Genomic DNA, 5,000 nt, shown 5'->3' with positions numbered 1-5,000 from the left:
CAGGGTGCGCCGCAGCGTAGCTGCGCCGCCTGCCGGGCCCGTCGGCTGGCGCTCCTGCCACTCGGCGCCCCCCACCAGCCGCCTGTTGCGCGTGCGCCCACGCAGCGCGCGGCCAACACGCCGGGCGGCCCCCCTTCACCGGCCGGGAACAGTCCCACCAAGCCACCGCCGCGTATCGCTTCATACCCACATGGGCCTAGTCACGCGTGTGGATGTGGCGGGTACCGCTGAAACAACCGGTTAATAGCTGTACCGATCGTCGCCATCACAGATTCACCTCCAGCGTGAACAACCGCTCAACAACGGATTTCCAGTTCATTTGCGTATCTTGGGCAGTAAACGTAGATGTCCACCTACATTTGCGAATTCAACAATTCTTGCATGCCAGGATGTCATGTGTCACGACACGCTACATCAGACCACATACACACTGCGACATGTGCAGAAGAGAACACGTGGAAGGTGGCCCGCGCACGTATGCGATGTACCTTCCGCGATCCACTGTCAACCGGCATCTGCGGCATGTCCCAGATATGGAACGCGGTCCACCAGGGTAGCACTTTGTGTGAGGCAATACGACAAAGTCGGAATACACGCGTCACTACATCAGACGGCGCACGCTGACCTGACCTGACCTGACTCACCGCACCACCACCCCCAGCGACCCAGGGTGACATACAATGCGTTCGTACGTTCCTCCCACACGCCTCTACGGCGTACCACAGTGCAACCTAGCTGTTATTGGGAGACGAGACAAGTAGCATCAAGCACAACATATGGAAATTGAGATTCGACACCGTTGGGCACAGCCAGCGTACGGTCACACGTATCACACTACTTCACTCTGTACGTAACGACCGATGATCGGTACAGCGTGTGGGTTACGCGTACGACATCAGCGGACAATGGACACAGACCATACCACGACGTACACTGAGGGCGTCGACATCTGAATGCAACTGAACAGCTGCGAGGCTCATTTAACACTCAAACGCCAGACCGACCAGCTTGAGAGGACAGAGACACAAAGAGGGGGACAGAGGGGGACAGAGGGGGGGGAGGGGGGGGGGTCGGCGATATAGTCCTATTGCAGTACAATTGACAGTGGATAGCAGGAATATGTGGAAAGTAAGCAACACTCGCAAGACATCTACATGAGGATAACAACGACACCAGAGATTCCGAGCAGTGAACTATGTTAGGCAAAGGGACAACGTGGGTTAGGTTAAGGGACAACGTGGGTTAGGTTAAGGGACAACGTGGGTTAGGTTAAGGGACAACGTGGGTTAGGTTAAGGGACAACGTGGGTTAGGTTAAGGGACAACGTGGGTTAGGTTAAGGGACAACGTGGGTTAGGTTAAGGGACAACGTGGGTTAGGTTAAGGGACAACGTGGGTTAGGTTAAGGGACAACGTGGGTTAGGTTAAGGGACAACGTGGGTTAGGTTAAGGGACAACGTGGGTTAGGTTAAGGGACAACGTGGGTTAGGTTAAGGGACAACGTGGGTTAGGTTAAGGGACAACGTGGGTTAGGTTAAGGGACAACGTGGGTTAGGTTAAGGGACAACGTGGGTTAGGTTAAGGGACAACGTGGGTTAGGTTAAGGGACAACGTGGGTTAGGTTAAGGGACAACGTGGGTTAGGTTAAGGGACAACGTGGGTTAGGTTAAGGGACAACGTGGGTTAGGTTAAGGGACAACGTGGGTTAGGTTAAGGGACAACGTGGGTTAGGTTAAGGGACAACGTGGGTTAGGTTAAGGGACAACGTGGGTTAGGTTAAGGGACAACGTCGGTTAGGTTAAGGGACAACGTCGGTTAGGTTAAGGGACAACGTCGGTTAGGTTAAGGGACAACGTCGGTTAGGTTAAGGGACAACGTCGGTTAGGTTAAGGGACAACGTCGGTTAGGTTAAGGGACAACGTGGGTTAGGTTAAGGGACAACGTGGGTTAGGTTAAGGGACAACTTGAGTTAGGTTAAGGGACAACTTGAGTTAGGTTAAGGGACAAATTGAGTTAGGTTAAGGGACAAATTGAGTTAGGTTAAGGGACAAATTGAGTTAGGTTAAGGGACAAATTGAGTTAGGTTAAGGGACAAATTGAGTTAGGTTAAGGGACAACTTGAGTTAGGTTAAGGGACAAATTGAGTTAGGTTAAGGGACAAATTGAGTTAGGTTAAGGGACAAATTGAGTTAGGTTAAGGGACAACTTGAGTTAGGTTAAGGGACAACTTGAGTTAGGTTAAGGGACAACTTGAGTTAGGTTAAGGGACAACTTGAGTTAGGTTAAGGGACAACTTGAGTTAGGTTAAGGGACAACTTGAGTTAGGTTAAGGGACAACTTGAGTTAGGTTAAGGGACAACTTGAGTTAGGTTAAGGGACAACTTGAGTTAGGTTAAGGGACAACTTGAGTTAGGTTAAGGGACAACTTGAGTTAGGTTAAGGGACAACTTGAGTTAGGTTAAGGGACAACTTGAGTTAGGTTAAGGGACAACTTGAGTTAGGTTAAGGGACAACTTGAGTTAGGTTAAGGGACAACTTGAGTTAGGTTAAGGGACAACTTGAGTTAGGTTAAGGGACAACTTGAGTTAGGTTAAGGGACAACTTGAGTTAGGTTAAGGGACAACTTGAGTTAGGTTAAGGGACAACTTGAGTTAGGTTAAGGGACAACTTGAGTTAGGTTAAGGGACAACTTGAGTTAGGTTAAGGGACAACGTGGGTTAGGTTAAGGGACAACTTGAGTTAGGTTAAGGGACAACTTGAGTTAGGTTAAGGGACAACTTGAGTTAGGTTAAGGGACAACTTGAGTTAGGTTAAGGGACAACTTGAGTTAGGTTAAGGGACAACTTGAGTTAGGTTAAGGGACAACTTGAGTTAGGTTAAGGGACAACTTGAGTTAGGTTAAGGGACAACTTGAGTTAGGTTAAGGGACAACTTGAGTTAGGTTAAGGGACAACTTGAGTTAGGTTAAGGGACAACTTGAGTTAGGTTAAGGGACAACTTGAGTTAGGTTAAGGGACAACTTGAGTTAGGTTAAGGGACAACTTGAGTTAGGTTAAGGGACAACTTGAGTTAGGTTAAGGGACAACTTGAGTTAGGTTAAGGGACAACTTGAGTTAGGTTAAGGGACAACTTGAGTTAGGTTAAGGGACAACTTGAGTTAGGTTAAGGGACAACTTGAGTTAGGTTAAGGGACAAATTGAGTTAGGTTAAGGGACAAATTGAGTTAGGTTAAGGGACAAATTGAGTTAGGTTAAGGGACAAATTGAGTTAGGTTAAGGGACAAATTGAGTTAGGTTAAGGGACAAATTGAGTTAGGTTAAGGGACAAATTGAGTTAGGTTAAGGGACAAATTGAGTTAGGTTAAGGGACAAATTGAGTTAGGTTAAGGGACAAATTGAGTTAGGTTAAGGGACAAATTGAGTTAGGTTAAGGGACAAATTGAGTTAGGTTAAGGGACAAATTGAGTTAGGTTAAGGGACAAATTGAGTTAGGTTAAGGGACAAATTGAGTTAGGTTAAGCGATAATCTGGTACAGCCACAGTTAGGTTAAGCGATAATCTGGTACAGCCACAGTTAGGTTAAGCGATAATCTGGTACAGCCACAGTTAGGTTAAGCGATAATCTGGTACAGCCACAGTTAGGTTAAGCGATAAACTGGTACAGCCACAGTTAGGTTAAGCGATAAACTGGTACAGCCACAGTTAGGTTAAGCGATAAACTGGTACAGCCACAGTTAGGTTAAGCGATAAACTGGTACAGCCACAGTTAGGTTAAGCGATAAACTGGTACAGCCACAGTTAGGTTAAGCGATAAACTGGTACAGCCACAGTTAGGTTAAGCGATAAACTGGTACAGCCACAGTTAGGTTAAGCGATAAACTGGTACAGCCACAGTTAGGTTAAGCGATAAACTGGTACAGCCACAGTTAGGTTAAGCGATAATCTGGTACAGCCACAGTTAGGTTAAGCGATAATCTGGTACAGCCACAGTTAGGTTAAGCGATAAACTGGTACAGCCACAGTTAGGTTAAGCGATAAACTGGTACAGCCACAGTTAGGTTAAGCGATAATCTGGTACAGCCACAGTTAGGTTAAGCGATAATCTGGTACAGCCACAGTTAGGTTAAGCGATAAACTGGTACAGCCACAGTTAGGTTAAGCGATAAACTGGTACAGCCACAGTTAGGTTAAGCGATAAACTGGTACAGCCACAGTTAGGTTAAGCGATAAACTGGTACAGCCACAGTTAGGTTAAGCGATAAACTGGTACAGCCACAGTTAGGTTAAGCGATAAACTGGTACAGCCACAGTTAGGTTAAGCGATAAACTGGTACAGCCACAGTTAGGTTAAGCGATAAACTGGTACAGCCACAGTTAGGTTAAGCGATAAACTGGTACAGCCACAGTTAGGTTAAGCGATAAACTGGTACAGCCACAGTTAGGTTAAGCGATAAACTGGTACAGCCACAGTTAGGTTAAGCGATAAACTGGTACAGCCACAGTTAGGTTAAGCGATAAACTGGTACAGCCACAGTTAGGTTAAGCGATAAACTGGTACAGCCACAGTTAGGTTAAGCGATAAACTGGTACAGCCACAGTTAGGTTAAGCGATAAACTGGTACAGCCACAGTTAGGTTAAGCGATAAACTGGTACAGCCACAGTTAGGTTAAGCGATAAACTGGTACAGCCACAGTTAGGTTAAGCGATAAACTGGTACAGCCACAGTTAGGTTAAGCGATAAACTGGTACAGCCACAGTTAGGTTAAGCGATAAAGTTGGTTAAATTTGGTATTGTGTGGGAAGGGGGCAGAGAGAGAGGGGGGGGGGGGGGTGGATAGTGGTGGCAGTACACGGATGCCTGAGTCACCGTCAGATACGTCACGTCGGTTCGATGCTTGTAGCAAGAGGCTGGCGGATGTGTGTCTCTCACTTCTGCAATTTTTCATGTGGTATAACACGAGGGCGGGGGATGATATTTGGTGCCCCTCTGTGTAGGATGTG

The sequence above is a fragment of the Schistocerca gregaria genome, unplaced genomic scaffold (assembly GCF_023897955.1).
Source record: "Schistocerca gregaria isolate iqSchGreg1 unplaced genomic scaffold, iqSchGreg1.2 ptg001345l, whole genome shotgun sequence".
NCBI lineage: Eukaryota > Metazoa > Arthropoda > Insecta > Orthoptera > Acrididae > Schistocerca > Schistocerca gregaria.
This window is presented reverse-complemented; position numbering follows the sequence as displayed.